The sequence below is a fragment of the Ambystoma mexicanum genome, chromosome 5p (assembly GCF_040938575.1).
Source record: "Ambystoma mexicanum isolate Mex_15411 chromosome 5p, UKY_AmexF1_1, whole genome shotgun sequence".
Classification (NCBI taxonomy): domain Eukaryota; kingdom Metazoa; phylum Chordata; class Amphibia; order Caudata; family Ambystomatidae; genus Ambystoma; species Ambystoma mexicanum.
The window spans coordinates 924,677,177-924,694,593 of record NC_090930.1 but is presented as its reverse complement, the minus strand read 5'-3'; the positions used below and the strand labels follow the sequence as shown (position 1 = coordinate 924,694,593).

At 43.5% G+C, this 17,417-nt stretch overlaps 1 protein-coding gene and 1 pseudogene across 4 annotated transcripts in view; one reads left to right on the top strand and one right to left on the bottom strand.

Annotated features, from left to right (window-relative positions):
• Positions 1 to 17,417, bottom strand: part of SACM1L (SAC1 like phosphatidylinositide phosphatase) — a 1,165,903-nt gene that overhangs the window by 1,041,109 nt on the left and 107,377 nt on the right. The window lies entirely within an intron of this gene.
• LOC138481726 (serine/threonine-protein phosphatase PP1-gamma catalytic subunit A-like) lies at positions 4,314 to 8,292 on the top strand (annotated as a pseudogene).

The window sequence follows — 17,417 nt, the reverse complement described above, 5'->3', positions numbered from 1 at the left end:
TAGTGTTCTGTAAGGAGTACTGGACTATGAGAAACTGAGGAGTACATTTAGTTAACTGCCCATTACATTACAAATACCCCACGTGTCACTTTCCCTATCTAAGTAAAATTATAGATACCAGAAGGCCGAAGGAGAGTCACCAAGATAGGTCAAAGGGGTCACACGGGAAGTCAAGCAAAATCCCTGTACAGGCAGAAGCCTTTAATCTACGAACTATAAAAGAAAGCATGGGAAGTGAAGCCCACCACATGAGAATCCTTGAACATTGAAAGTGAATGTGAAGGGTAAGTTGGCAAGTGTGAACCCGGAAGAGGGATGCTGATGAGAAGGGGGCAAAGTCCAAAGTCTCAAGAAAAAGTGTGTTGAGAAGAGTCCACCCGGCCAAGGGATGTACACTAGAACTGTTTAAGAAGACATTAAGAGCTGTGAAGGAAGGAAAGCCATAGTGAACCCGGTGGAGGACAATCGAGAGGAGTCAGAGCCTAACAAGGGAGATCCAGGGGTGAAGCCACCACCCAAAGTCCATTAAGAGAAAGCGCTGTAATTTGATTGGTGGAGTACAATTCGCAAAGGGTCAGCGCCCGGAAGAGGGGGACCCGGGGGTGAATCCACCACCCGAGAAATACATACAACAGAACCTGTTAATTTGCTGTTTTTTGTGATAAACCTATCAGGCCCGCAGGACCAGGAAACCATAACCCCAGGGGCCATGATATCTATAAGAAATGTTTTAGGATCCAAACCCGGAAGAGGGAGATCCAAGGAGTAAAAACCCATCACCCAAGACCACGAGGAACAGGGTTCAGCGCCCAGAAGAGGGGGACCAAGGGATATAGAATCCTCACCCTAAATAAAACCAGGAAACAAACTCGTTTTGTTGACGGAACCTTTGTTTTGTTGTTGAATACGTCAGGCCTTCAAAGGCAAGGACTTTTTAAGAGAAATGAGACTTGGCCATCGATGGTTCTGATAGCTGCAAGTGGAACTGTCTACTTGTGCTGGAAAAGCTTGAGTGTGTGCTCTGCTCCAAGATCCCATCTTATCCCATGCTCAAAACATGGGGAAGGGAGATCCAAGCTACTGCATCCTGAATAACCTTTGTGAACACTTCTTTCCTTTCTTGAAAACCATGCCCCACCCTTTTTGTATTAGTTGTTAGGTTTGTTAATAGGTTTCTTTGTATAGGCCCTTTTGATTTAACACAGCGCTACTAGGACGGACTTATTTTCATTTGATGGTCTACGCTTGCTCCCATCTTAGATTTAGATTAGGCGTTTTTCCAACCCGCATACAGTTTGATAAACACCCGTGAACTGTGATCACTTGTGTGTCTTTACTGTTGCCACCATGAGTTCCTTACAGAACCTATATTAGACTAGCCTCAAAGTAAGAGTTGACTTGGAGACATGGGCTGGGTATTATGGAAGGGAATCATAGATCCAGACTTCGAAGAGATATTAAGGTACTCTTACACAATTGTGCAAGCAACCCTTATACTGTTAAGGAATGGGAAATGGTGGCACAAAGGATCCTTGAAAAGGCTTTGTTCCCATTCCACAAGAGGTAGAAAACCATTCCGAAACAGACAGGGGATCAAAGGTTTTTGGGGAAGCAGATCTCACAAATGATAACGCAATACCCGAACAAACAGAAGAGGTTGCCCCCTTACCCGACCTATTCTTTGCCCAGAAAGCCAACCCAGTGCTGACTGAGGCCTCTGCAAGGCCCAACTGACATCTGTCAGGTGTCCTACCTTGTACCATGTTTTGGAAATGTATGCGATCGGTGGGGCAAAGCGTAGTTTGCAGAATTGTGTCTGCCACTGCGAAGTTTGTCCCTCTGTTTGCACACACGCTAACATATTATATTTTACCTAGATCCTCTGGACCTGGTCCTATTAACATGCCCAACGATCCTGTGCACGTCTATACACGGACGATATGATGGGGACAACTCCGCGATTGGATGTCCCCTCACACACACACCTGTATTTATAGATATTTCCTCTAAATTCCCTCTACACATCTGTATGAATGGGTATTCCTTTGAATACCCTCCATACCACTGGAGCGTGCCCAGGTTACTACGTGTCTTCGGGCACATACGTGGGGTGCGAAGACTAGTCCTCATTCAAGATGGTGCCCATGGAGGCGAGGCACGCGAGAGTCACCTCCATGGAAACCATAAACCTTCCTGAGAGCCGAGGGGCTCGTCTTGCAGACGGGTGGCTCAGCAGTGTTCTCTGTGAACCAACAAGGTAAGCGGCTTGGCTGGGGCTGGTACCCGCACCGCACAGGATAATTTCTCTGTGCAACTGCACGGCACCATTTACACGGATCGCCACAAGTTTAATCTAATGGGGAGGTAGCTCTCCCTTAGCCACACTCTCTCCACACAGTTTCACATAGTGCGCATCACTGCAGAGTGCTACGGTCTATATGAAGACATTTGCTTAGGCCCACTCTTTATTGATGTTATTATAACACTTAGCATATGCGCAATACCTAGGACATGAAGAGACATATTATAAACATTACCCGGACAAGAATTAAATGTTGCGATATGACAGCTATACTAGAAAGGATTTTTGAATATCCTTTCCTTTCTTTTATTTCTTACTCATTAGAGTTCCCAGAGTGAGAGTTGCCCCCTGCACTTTTCACTACCCGGGAGTCTGACGAAAGTCTTCTACCAGGTAAGTGATGACATATGTTTATTTTACTTGTATCTTTTAAAATTAGACTCTGGTGAATCCACAATGTTAATCCACTCTATTTAATACACAGGTAGGAGCACTTTATACTGCCCACCCTGTGGAGATCAGGTTAGTACTGTTATTCCAAAATAATTATGTGAGATATCATAGTGTATCACACTTAACTTAAATAGGACTAAAATTAGGATATTTCTATCTCTTTAGGGCTAAACATGAAAAATTCAGAATTGAACAGGATATGGAACTAAACACTTCTAGCCCTGAAGATGGATTTTGTTAAATCTGAAACGCGTCGGCATTGATAATTTCTGAAAGGAGTGTTTTTTGGATTAGCCGAAATTGTTAATTCATGCAGTGTATCATGTGCCTTTTGGGTCAATGATTTGCATATTGGCCCCAACATGAACACTACTGTTTGTTTGAACTGAAGGAAAACTCTTTGGTTGTGTAGATTGAAGGAAATTCCCCTATTCCTACACAAGCACTGTGCATTGTGTGGTTTTTGATTAACCCGTTTAACTTTTGGACTTACATTTTTTTGTTTATAAAATGTTATTATTGAAGCAATCTGCACGGCTAGTCTTAGTTACTATGCAAGTGTATTTATAAATCGATGAGAAATTGAAAAACATTTTTGTCAGGGGAAACCTTGGCAACTTGTTTTTTTTTTATTATTTTTTTTAGGTATTATATATCCTGTGAGGAGTGCACTATAGGGCTATCAGGTAGCAATACCTGGTGTTTGTTTTTGTGGCCTCTGCAAGGGTAACCACAGAAGAGGACGGATGCAATCAAACTAGACCCAGCTTCTTAAATTGTCTATTGTACCTGGGTGATACAACCCCAGACGGGGTGTGTCAAAAACTAGTGATTTCTCGTAGTCCTCATCGAATCGTATTGGAGCTCGCCCACTCATTTAACAGCGGCTCATCAGGGAGTGGGAAAGACTCAAAGTCAAATCATCCCTAGGTTCTATTGGCCCTGAATATTTACTGATATTGAAAGATGTCGTCCTGACATGCGAGATGTGTCAGAAAACAGTAACCAACCCACATCCAAGTGCCCAATTGCAACCATTACCCATCATAGATGTCACTTTTCTCAAGGATTGCAGTGGATATAGTGGGACCATTAGACATACCCAACCTGGGAAATTGTTTTATCTTGGTAATCCTAGACTATGCTACTCGCTATGCCGAGGCTTTTCCGTTGCGTAGTACAACGCAACAAATCCTAAAGCATGCTACCTCTCCTCTCGAGAGTAGGGATTTCAATCAAAAAAAAAAAAAAAAAAAAAAAAAACATTCCACACCAACCGAGGTACCACCTTTACGTCTCAATTTATGCAGGAGGTGACAGAGGCTTCCATCAAGACCTTAAAAACGTCTGTGTACCATGCCCAAACCGACAGGTTAGTAGGTGGTTTCATCTTTGATCCTGGCTGGAAAGCGGGCTTGGTGGAGGGGTTCACCTGTGCCTAAATTCTGCGAGCTGTCACCTGGTCCCTGCTGACAGCCTTCAGACTACCAGCATTTTGTGTTGCTTGCGTCCACTTCCTACCCAGGTGCTCCTCTCCATAGTGGCCTATGTTGACAAGATGCACATCACAGGCATTATCCAGCGCTTACTGGAAGTTCAAGGATCAAAACCTGGCAAAAATGTTCAACTTCAAGAAAATGAAATTCAAGGACTGTGCCTGAAGTCTGTGGAAATGTTCCTTAGTTAGCAGATTCTACTGGAGCTTGAAGCACCACTTAAAATAGGTGGTGACATCGATGGGCAATATTAGGACTTACTTGGGCTCTCAAATATGGAGTTTTCCCACCTGAGAGCAACTACCTATTCTTGGGAGACTATGTGGACAGAGGGAAACAGTCTTTGGAAACGATCTGCCTCCTGCTGGTATACAAAATTAAATATCCAGAGGACTTCTTTCTTCACCGACGCAATCATGAATGTGCTAGTCTCAACAGAATATATGGATTTTATGATGAATGTTGTGTTATGCAATGTTAACACTACTTGCAAAGCGCACAGTCGCCCAAGGGCATCATGGCACTAGAGAGGAAAGGAGAACCCTGATCACAGCCTGAGAACCCAGAACACATTATTCACCATAGTTTTTAAAAAAAAAAAAAAAGTGTGTTTTTAAAGCTTTCCTAAAGGCCAGATGGTTATAGAACTTTAAGTTCGACTGGCAGCTTGTTCCATAGCCGTGCTGCTGCAACAGAGAAGGCCTGTCCACCCAATCAGGAGCGGCGAAATGATGCTACACAGAGCAAACCAGCTGACTCAGGTCTCAGAAAAGGTGGGGAGATGGCGAGAAAATTTGGAGCGCAAGTACTCCGCTCCCTGCCCATGGAGCACTCGATGAACAATACAGAGTGCTTTTATGTCAATACGATGGGCTATTGGTAGCCAATGGAGACGACTGGGGCAATATGGACACCATGCGGTGCGCCCGTCGCTACCCGAGCTGCACATTTCTGGAGGCGCTAGAGTATCAGTCCATAGGCTGAGCAAGATAAAGGAATTACAATAATCCAATCGACTGGATACCATTGCAGACACTTCCAGTGGCCACAAGGGAGGTGGTATAAAATGGGACTTGCCGAAGGATTTTCAGGTGGAAGAACCCAGTCTGACAAATAGATGAGATTGGGGCTTCCATCGATAGTGGCTGTCATAATGACTCCCAGATTCTTTACCTTCACAGCAGGCACGGGAAGAGGAGCCAAGGAGGAAGGCCAAAAACTTGAAATCCAAAGTGATGGGTCAGGAGGAGAGCCCACCACCAGCACCTCAGTTTTGTCCCCATTCAACTTTAGCCAGTTACGGCCCATCCACTCCCCCACGGCTGTCAGGCACTTATGAAGGCAAGATGACACCTCAGCCCGATCGAGATCTAAATCGGATCAGGATCTGGGTTTCGTCGGCATACGAATAGCACCGGACGCCGAAGGCGCGAATGAGGAAAACTAAGGCCCAGATGCATATGTTAAAGAGAATGGGTGATAAAGCGGATCCCTGAGGTACACTACAAGTGACATCGGAAGATTTAGAAAGAAAAGAAGAGAACAAAAGGGATTGAGATCTATCCTTAAGAAAGGAAGAGAACCAAGCCAGGACTTCACCGGATCTGCCAGTTTGAACCAGGTGGGATAGCAGCATAGGATGGTAAACCGTGTCGAAGGCCGCTGACAGATCTAATAATAATCAGGGCTCTGACAGCTCCCGCATCCACCAGCCTGGCCATATCATCCTGTACAGAAACTAGGCTGCTCAGTACCCCTGCCTGGCCTAAAGCCAGACTGGGCCGGGTCAAGACAGTCGGAAAGCTCGAGAAAGGAAGACAGAAGAGTCACCAGTGATTCAAGAAGTTTCATGAGGGCAGGTAAAAGAGAAATTGGCCGGAAATTAGCTTGTATGGAAGAATCCAGGGAAGGCTTTTTTAGAAGTGGAATAACCGTTGCAGCCTTTAATTGAGATGGAATAAACCCTGCTTGGCAGGAGGCATTAACGGCCTCCGTAATCACCCCTAAAAGGTCTGGTGTCATCTCCTTCAAACCCCTTAATGGCACCACATCAGAGGGTGCACTAGATTTAATCTGGAGAAGGGCCTTAAGGGCTGACTCTTCAGTGAAGAGAGGTAAGGAGGACCAGCCTGGTTGTGAGGCATCAATAGCTGCATCCGAGGGAAAGTTACCAAGGATCGGGCATTAGTAACCGGAAGAGTGTTCACAGGAATAGTCGCGCGGATATTCTCAATTTTCCTAATGAAAAACTGAGATAAAGAGTCGCACAACTCCCGAGTTGGCTTAACCGTGGGTAGGCAGTTAGACAAGGAAGATAAAGACTGGACCACTGCAAAAAGGGTTTTGGTTTGACCCAAAGAGGTTTCAATTTTCAGGGCAAAATGAGATTTTTTTGCTGCAGTAATCGCAGCAGAATAGGCTGTGGAGCTAGCTTTATACACGGACCTCAGCTGTGGGTCATAATTACAGCGCCATTTGCGTTTGGCTTGTCTAAGCTGCAGTCTAGCCAACTTCAGCTCTTGTGTAAGCCGCATAGGGCCACTTCATCAGCTGCTGCTGAAAAAGAAGTGGCCAGAAGTGACAATGAAGAGGCTGAAGCCGCTGCACATTTAGTTTTAATGGATGATGCTAGCGTTTGAAGATTAGCCAGGCGCCAAGCCTGTTGCCAAACTCTAGCCAGAAGCATTTTAGGCTGCTGTTGAATTGGCAGAAGTGAGCAGGTCACTAAATAGTGATCTGTCCATAGAATTGGCTCAGCCAATTGAAAGGCAAGAAGAGTTTTATTAGCAAACACTATATCTAGAGTATTCCCTAGATTATGGGTAGGGCCTAGCACATGCTGGTAAAGATCCAGATCCATAAGACTGGAAAAGAAGGCATCAAGAGCAGGAGCTCTAGGGGCGTTAAATTTAAGCTTTAAATCACTCAGCACAATCAGGTGCTTACATTTAATATGAAGCTCGGCTACAAGATCAACAAGTGGTTCTAATAGCCCAGTATACAACCCGGTAGGGTGATCAATTAAAAGAAAATGACAGGAAAAAGTAGGGGAAATCACCCAACTCAATAGCAAAACCTCTGCAAAGGAGGAGTGAAGACAACACTGTTGAGTCAAGGCAAAATCTGCATTAAAAACAGCAAGCGCCCCCACCATGTTGTGGGCCGGGCAGGCCAGATGGATAATTTTATAGCCATCAGGAATGGCCTGAGTGAGAGCAGGAGCTGAGCTTTCCTGCAACCAGGTTTCGGTTAGGAATAATATAGCCGGACGGCGGTCAGCCAATATGAAATTAATTTCCGCAGCATGAGCCGGTAGGGATTTGGTATTTATTAACAGTAAGGAGTAGGCCTCACTATTGGAATCAGCCTTCTGCTGATGTTGCGTGGCCAGTACTCTGTAGTTGTTAGAACATCAAGCTATGGAAAACCTTCACAGACTGATCGAACTGTTTGCCAATTGCAGCAACTGTAGATGAGAAGATTTTCTGCTGTCATGGCAGTCTTTCAGACAAATGATGCTGCCTACAGATGTGCCAGATCAGAGTCTCCTGTGTGATCTGTTGTGGTCTTATCCAGACAAGGATGTTTTGGGATGGGGTGAAAATGATATGGGAGTTTCCTTCACTTTTGGAGCTGAAGTCGTCGCAAAGATTCTCCAAAAACACAACTTGGATCTTCTATGTAGAGCTCACCAAAAGCCGGTACGAGTTCTTTGCAAAAAGTCAGCTTGTAAACTTATTATCTGCTCCAAGCTACTGTGGAGAATTTGATAATGCAGGGGCCATGATGAGCATGGACGAAACATTAATGTGCTCTTTTCAGATCTTCAAACTTTCAGAGAAGAAAAAACCAAATGCCAACCGACCTGTAACTCCACCGCAGGGCATGATCACGAAGCAAGCACAGACATGAGCCATTTTGACGTTTCCTAATTGGACTTGTATTATAGTATACACATTTCCCTTTTTAAGATGTCCTTTTGTGTTACTGTGTACTGATTATCTAGCTCAAAATAGATGCATCTGTTAATTTTGATTTTAATTAATGGGAGTTTCGGCTTATAACAGCAAAGCGAGAATGAGTGTTCCTCTCCTCACTGTTCTGCCCCTTGACCTCAAATGGAGTGTATTTTTAAAGGTCTCCGATATCTTGAGTGACTAGTCACTACTTTGCAAAGGGCTTTCAGATTAATCTTGTAATTGCTTGTCCTTTCGGCTTTGAAAAGGACACTAGTATGCTGGTAAAAGGCTTGAACGGTTATTTCCATCATTTGCTTATGTTAATACAAAACACTGAACTGATTTTTAATTCCAATATGTTAATGTTCACCCTTTTATAGCTGTTACCTGACCAACCCCCGAACTTCACCAGCATAACTGGTTTATGTATATTTAATTGAAGCACATTGACCACACTGTAAACTTTAAAATGACAATTAAAGCCATGATTTTAATTGGAGTGCTATTTTCTTAATCTCACGTTCGTAAGAACAAATATAACATAATTGAAAACCTTATTGTAAAAAGGTGTTTAGTCTGACTGCATATCAGTGCCAAATTCCAAAAACATAACGGTTTTCCAGGACTTTTGAAGGTGCCTGATGCTTCATAGTTGTGCACTCACGATGATACTGCTGCTTACCTTTCTGTACCTGCTGTGTTTTGTCATTTAATTACCTTTAACCACCGGATGGACACTGCCCTGCGCTGTACTTTGTAATGAACCTACCGTAACCACCGGATTAACACTCTCAGCCCTGTGCTGTACTTTGTACATAACCTACCTTAACCACCCCATTGACACTAAGCCCTGCGCTGTACTACCTATGTGTACCTGCCTATTTTATGTAGCACCCCCCGTACCAAGAGGTGAGGGTTTCCCATTTTGTGCACCCATCCTGATGTCGCATTTTATCTATTTGTACCTGCAGATTTATGTAACCCCGTACCTTGAGGAGAGGCTTTCCCATTTTGTGCACCCATCCTAAGGTTGCATTTTATCCATTTGTATCTGCATATAGGATGTAGCCCCCCCCTCCCCCGTACCATGGGGCGCGGCTCTGCCAAAGCATGCTTCCTTTAACTTGACAATGTTCACTAATGTAAATAGCGCTGCGATACCTGAGGGTCTTGCGCGCTGCTATAAATGCTACAATACATAAAATTGCATTAGCACATTCTGCTCTGACCAGCACAAACTCCCCCACTCCCTTGTACTTCTTGTTACTGCACTTGCACGATCCGAGTGTCACAAAGCCTAGTATGACCAGGTTTGTTTTTCTTCATCCCTGTCCCACCAACGCCCCCAAACCCCCCACCCCCTTTGTCTTGTTGCGCCTTGAAACACCATTTTCTGTATAGTGCATTATGAACACCCAATAAATAAATAAAAGCAGACGTACTCTGAAAACTGGTAGAGACAAATGGGATAAACTGGGATTTGATGATCCCATGGGCATTGTTCACGGTCAGAAAAACTCCACTGGCGTCCCTAGGATATTCCCCATTTGAACTTCTCTATGGGGGGGGGGGGGAATCCCAAGATGTACTTTACAGTCTCCCAAACAGCACAAAAATGAAGGTGCTACATGGCCACGGTACGAGAAGTTGTTAAAAAACATGTAACGCACACCCAAGAAAAGAAACAGGCCGCCGAAAATAAACCACACCCTGCACATTTTCAGTTGGACAGTCCTTCTTGGTACTCCTACCCACCTTAGAAAACAAGATGGTTTCCAAGTGGTATGGCCCATATCAGGTACTGGAAAGAAAAGGACCACTAAACTACCTAATTTCCCAGCCTGATAGAAAGCAGACAAGTCAAATTTACCATAGTAACCTACTTAAGAAATGGAGAACAGACCCCACTGAGAAGTCTAGTGTTACCATGGCCACTCTCCTAACAGACACTAATAACGAGAAACCCTTCATTTCCCCTGACCTAGCACCATCACAACAGAGTGATATCAATGACCTTCTGACACAATCCTCCGACGCCTTCTCTGAGCGACTGGGTAGGGTTGCTAAATCTTTTCCTTATGTTAGAACCCGAGCAGGGAGAACGGTCAATCTAAAACCCTACTGAATCCCATAAGCTCGGAAGAACATAATTAGCACAGATACGGAGAAGATGCTCAAGACAGATATCGAGCCCTCTGAGAATCAATGGTCCTCCCCTATTGTGCTAGTCGCTTAACTAGACCAGTCGTGGCAAAACTGCATTGACTTTAGAAAACTCAACTCAATCTCGGTGTTAGGTAACTACCAAGTGCCAAGAATTGAGGATCTGATTGAAAAGTTGGGCTCTGATGAACAGCCTTCTCAACACCACAAGGTCTCTTTCAATGCAAGGTTGTACCTTTTGGTCTTCATGGGGCACTAGCCACATTTCAGCGACTGATGGACCGCATGTTAAAACCTTATTCAGCATTCTGTGGCAACTACTTAGCCAGCATTGTGGTTGATAGCGATAGTTGGCCTGAGCACATACACCAACTATATGAAATCACCCGTGCTCTAAGGAAGTTTGGTCCAACAGCTAACCCATGAAAATGTCATCTTGCTCAGTCAGCAGTCAAATATCTTGGATTCTTCATGGGGCATGGTTTGATCCAACCAGACTGAAAAAGTGAAAGCCTTACAGCTAACTCCCATCTCTAAGACCAAGAGAGACCTACGTGCTATCCTAGGGTTAATCGGCCATTATATGCGATTTATCCTCTACTAATCATCGAAAGCTGCTAACCTGACAAACTTAAAAACGTTGAGCCCCAGAAACTCCTACGGGATAAGAACGATCAAACAAGGTTTGACCACTTAAAAGAACCAACTGTGTAATGAAATTGCCGCTAGGATTGCCAGACATCAACAAAGAATCTTCACTACAGACCGATGCATCCAAGGTAGGATGGGGCGCTGTGCTCTCACAAGAATGCAACAGAGTGCAACATCCGGTATTATATACAGGTCAAAAACATATCCAAGGAACAATCCTATGCTACAGCTGAATTAGAAGCCTTAAAATGAGCAGTCACACATCTGGAATATTACCCGACTGGCCAAAAATGTAGGCTCATTACAGCCCATTCTCCTCTGACTTGGATGAGCTTCTGAAAAAGATACCAATGCCCGAGTAATGAGATAGTTTCTGAAATTGCAACCTTTTTATTTTTCCGTAGAACATCGAAAGTTTCAAGAGCAAGCAAATGTAGATTTTCTAAGCCACTTTCCTATACACAAAGAACATAAGGGCATGGGTATGTGATGAAACAAGTGAATTTGTCCCTTCTCCCCAAGGGGGTGTGGGGGGGAATCCTTCATCTTCCCCCTCCCTCCCCCTGTGAGGCTAGGGAGGTGAGCCTGCTTCACAACACCCTCACTAGGGGTACAGGCAAGTGGGACTCCACAAGGAGAGACTCCCCCTTAGGAGTCAAGGGCTCCCGTTCGGAACTCTTGTCACAGGTAAACATGATGGCATACATGGGTCCATCAAATCCTCTCAACTATCAGGACTGGGCTGAAGATAACCGATGCTATTATTCCAAAGACAGAGAAACTGTCTCTTCAAGAAAAAGTGACCAATCGACTGAGACGAGTGGATTGAAAGGGGAAAACTCATCAAGTACAAAGCGAAGAGACGAGAAAAAAGAGGGGCGGTCCCCCCCTGGTAACGTGAACCTAGGAAGAGGCGGAGCTGTAGGAGAACACAGAGCTGGGAAAATTCAAATCTGTTGGGAAGCAGCAGAAAAAAAGCTGTGAAGCCAACGTAACGAAGAGCCTGAGAAGGGGGGGGACGAGTAGAAGGGGGGGTGGGGGGGGGTCGGGCGAGTCGAGAACTGGTGGTGGCGTGAGCGTGAGAGAATCACTGTGGGCAGCAGGCCTGCAAAATTACGCCGATACCGCCACAGGGAAGCTGCAACGAACAGCGACTCCCGTCGAGACTATGAATAACCGAGAGGAGGAGCGATAAGCAGGAAGTCGGTGAGCAGTGGAGAAACCAAACCGTCACTGGACCCACAAGATCCCCAAAGAGGATTTCTGATGAGATCGAATGTAATGAAGGACCGGGGAGGCACAATTAGAACTGTGATAAGGCAACGAGGAGGGCAATACCAACCTTGAAGGGGAGTTGAATGCAAGTAGAATATCCTTGTTGAATGAGAACTGACAGTCTGAGAAAGAGAAAATAATCTCAGAAGGGGGCTGAGAATTGAAATGTGATATCCTTGTTAAAACCAAACTCTGCAAATACAAGAAAAGGAATAATCACGATCCTGAAAAGGGAGGCGAGGAAAAGTGAGAAAAGCTTAACGTCAACATTAATGAACTTTTGAGTTTTTAATAAAAAACAGAAAGACAAGGATACCCGAAGGAAAGAATAATAAAGTGAATAACTTTTTGTCCTTCAAAAAAAGGAAGATAAAACCTGTGTACCAAGCAGAAAAGTGGGACCTAAGAAAGAAAGAGTATGAAGACCAAAACTGTCTTTATGATAAATCAATCTGACCCAAGTAAAATCACATGACAAAACATAGCAACGTGATGAAAGAATTGAATGAACTGATAAAAAGTTACTGGGAACTACTGAAAAAGTACAAAGCAAACATTGAGAAGACAAGTGCTGGAAGCAACGAACAGGAGAAAGGAGTCATCTCCTGTCTCTTTATTTCTTTTGTAATAGTGATAGGGTCAGCAGATTCTTTTTCAGACATTGTAAAAGACGACTGACTAGCAACTTAGTTATTCCTCTATGTAGGGAATACCACATAGCCATAAGGATTAGTTAGACTTATACCTTATTATTTAATAAACCTTGTTGAAAAATGTCCTTAAAGAGTCAGCGCCCTTCTTTCGACCAGTCACAATACACAAATGTATCTTATCCAACGTACCCAGACTTGGATGAAAGCTAGCACGATAGACTGGGTTAAAAGTGAATGTGTATTATGCGGACACAGTGGGATGAGATCGCTAAAATACTAAAGACATAACTGGCAGGCATCTCCCAGTGCGCCTGCTTACCCTGGTCCTGGGAAAGGTCCCAGATGATGATACATAGCCAATGTCTGGTCCCAGGGCTCACCTCACATCACACTATGAGAATGTGTCTATGAGAATATCATCCTTGCCCAATATCAAATCATGTGAAGTTATGTCAATTAAAGTACCCACAGCCAGCTCTCAAACGCTGAATATCCACCTTATATACAGACCTCCTGGCACTATCAATACCTTCATTGAAGACCTTTCCACGATTCTATTGGAAAACTTAAAGGATACCTCCCAAACTTTATTGTTAGGAGACTTCAATACAGGCTTTAATGACACGAACGACCAACAAGCCACTGTAGCGGCCAACATCCTGACAGAACTCTGCTTCACCCAGAGAGTGAACAAACCAACTCATAAAGGGAGAAATCTCAATTGGGTTGCAGATCATAACTAATGTCTCCATCATCTCCATCTCACCCCAAATTTGGACGGACCATTACCTGATATCTTTTACACTAGCAACTAAAAGACCCACAAGAGCCACCTTTTGCCCCTCCTACACTTACTAGAAATAAGAAAAATATCACAGTAGACAAACTACTCCCTTGTATCCGGCCTACCCTCAATTCTTTACCTGACATGGATCCTAGCCTCCTAGTTGAAGAATATAAAGCTATGAACACAACTCTTGATAATATCGCCCCGCTAAAACTCAGAAATAGTAAACCTAAAAGCCACCTTAACAATTGGTTTACTCCTCATTTAAAAAACCGAATAGATAAAAGAAAATGTGAAACTGCCTGGAAACTTCATCCCACCGCAGAAAACAAATTAAAGCTCATCAATATTTCATCCCAATACAAGAAGGATATCCTCTTGGCTAAACAAGAAACTTACAACAGAATTACACAAGCAAATTCTAGTATGAAGGAGCTTTTCACTATTTTAAAAGAATTAGAAACTCCTATCATATCCCAAGACATCTGTATCAAAGACAAAACATGGTCTCCAGCACGCGCTAGCCAACAAAGTCTCTAACCTTCAAAATAAAATGGCACTAAAGAAAGCGTCACTACCTAAAATCAAATAGGTCACCCGATTTCACTTCTCCAAAGTCTCCATTATAGAGGTTGAGAAAGTTATATTGGGTCTCAAACCATCTAACTGTAAGGGTGACCAATGCCCACCACAACTTAACAAGGATGCCGCTAGGGATCTAGCACCTTTCATTACCTAACTCATCAATGCTTCCTTTACGTCCGGCACGATACCTATTAACCGTAAGGAATCTTGGGTACTCCCACTCCTTAAGAAACAAACGCTAGAACCCTCCATACCGACTAACTACAGGCCCATCACCACTGTGCCATTCCTGCTAAAAATCCTACACAAGGTAGCATAAATCCAGAACTTCTTAAACTCTCAACTCTTAGGCTCTCGTCAATCTGGTTTCTGGCCGTTACATGGCACAGAAACAGCACTCATCGATCTTAAAGCCCAAATAGACAAATTAAGAGACAATGGAAAACTTGCATTACTCCCAATCCTTGACCCGTCGGCGGCTTTCGGCTTAGTGGCTCACAACGTCCTATGTAGCCACTTGGATTCAGCTGTACATTTCTCCAGCGAGGCAATAGCGAGGATACAATCCTTCCTAAGCGACCGAACCATGAGGGTTTTCTCACCATCTGCAACTGCACAACCCCTTCCCCATCACGTGTGGGGTGCCCCAGGGTTCATGTGTCTCTCCAACCCTGTATAATATGTTCACCAAGCCCCTGTTTGATGATTTGGACCATCTGGGTATCACCTACACTAATTATGCAGACGATACCAAGATCCCCCTACCACTTACTGGGGACTATAGCAAGGATTTAGCATTAGTGAATAGAATTTACAGTATCGTTCAGGCATGGATGGGCACGCATGGCCTCTGTCTGAACGATGATAAAACAGAGCTTCTCATCCTGGGATCCGCATCTCTTCTCACCAGACTTGGCACGGAATACGCATCTTTCATCATCGATGGGAACCCTATTAAGGTTGCCAAGGAAGTAAAAACTTTAGATTTTTTACTAAGATTACACCCTAACATTCACTAAACAGGTAAACACCCTACAGCATACACATGCAAATGAATTAGAGCTGGTAAACAATTCCTCTCATCCAACAGTTGTATGATCCTAGCCAGAGCCCTCATTATATCCAAACTAGATTACTGTAACGCCCTATACATTGGAGCCAATAAACACATTAACAAAACACAGATACTCCAAATAAAAGCCCTTAGAGCCGCACTCAGTATCTCTAGTAAAGAACATATTTTTGAAACAAGAAGGAAGTACAAGTGGCTATCCGCACATGAGAAAATCAGACTAAAAACATCATCCCTCATCCCTAAATGCCTAAATAATAAAGCACCACGATATCTAATAGAAAGATTTTCTAGAAAAACATCTACTAGACTAGTCAATTCCAACTGCCTTCAGGTGCCTCGCTTTAAACTATCCACCATTGGGGGCACCAGTTTCCCAGTCAAAGCAGCTCAACTGTGGAACTCACTACCTACCACACTCAGAATGGACCAAACCTTTACCAAATTTAGGCAAAATCTGGTTATATGGCTCCTGGAGAATGATGATAAATGAAGCTGCAGAACTTGACCACACCTGTAAATAACTGTACATCTTCCTGTATTTATATTGTCTGTATATTATTTACCATGGTTTACTGTGTGTACCTATATCCAATAACTGCTAGATTAGATGTTTTTCAGATACTTTTGTAATCAATGTAATCTGTGTACCAAGCTTTATGACTTCTTACTGCCTGCGCCCTGATACTCTCGGGTCTGGTGCGCATAATACATATTAAAACAAACAAAAACATATTGATGGCATCTAGGATGAATGCATCAGATTCTGGAAGAGCCATGAAGGGCTGTGCATTTCATATTGGTAGGGTTAAGGTATGGGAAATAGTTAAAATGGAGATCTCTGGGAAAATGGAAACATGTACAGGGACTTGGGCCACATTTCTCGAGAGGGGCCTATGTTGTTTAGGCCGCAACTGATAAAAACACTTCTCCCTGCACTAGTGGTTGCTATACATTGTACCAATTGGTGGTTCTGCATATCAAAAGGAAGATGGAGTTTGCTGGTACTATTAGATAGTGGCCGACAGAGCTGGCTTACGGGGAAAGTGTTGATCTCAATTGTGTATATAATTTAAAAAAAAGTTCTGTATTGTTTTGCTGCTTTGGGGGGAATTTTGTTTTATTGTGAAAAGGACATTTCAACAAAGCAATCCTATGTTTATGTGATGCTGCTATTGATACGGCTTGTTCTGATTGTCAAGGTTTTAATAAACATACAAGTTAGGGAAAAACGGAATGTGTGCTTAGCTGCAAATTGTGCACACATTAGATCTGCAACATCAAATCATTTTAATAGCTGGAAATATTGCCTTGGGCATGGCAACTAAAATACTATGCAGGCAGTAAGTACAGTTTCAGGATGTAGGGTGCAAAAACACGGACCAGCTTTAAGATTCTGACGTTCACCAATCTAAAAAGTAATCTAGGACTATGTTAGCTCAAAGCTTTAAAATAAATTAATGTATAGAGGAGAGCAAAATGAATATTGGGGAGCATATTAAATTCTAACCAGCAGCAAACAAATCTCATATGACCACTAATAAGAGTACTGAATGTAAATGGATCTTGTAAAACGCAGTTTCAGCCATTTCTCGTGCTGAATCCTGCAGGAAGGTTGAGCCGGAAAAGATGGGCAGGTGAGTTGAATGTGCCGAAGCATGCACATGGTGAAACACGTTTTATTGGGCACTAGTTTTCTGCTCCACAGAAGTGGATGGTGTGGGAGCGTGTGGTGCAGTGTGGAAAGCGTGTGTGCCTCAAGAGTGTTCAAGCAGGTATGTTTCTGCAGTTTGGCCAGTGATTGTCAGCATGTGTAAAGTTAGACTTAGTGTTATAGTCTTACCGTTAGGGAATGACTAGGTCAGGATGCAGGACACCCCAAGCCATGAAGTACACAGAAAGCATTGTTTAAAAAAAAAAATAAAAAATAAAAAAACATTTGCTGGAACACATCCAGTTGCTTACTTCTCCAATATGTAGCATACCAGGCTAGCTTGCACATGTGACTTTTTGCTGCCTCC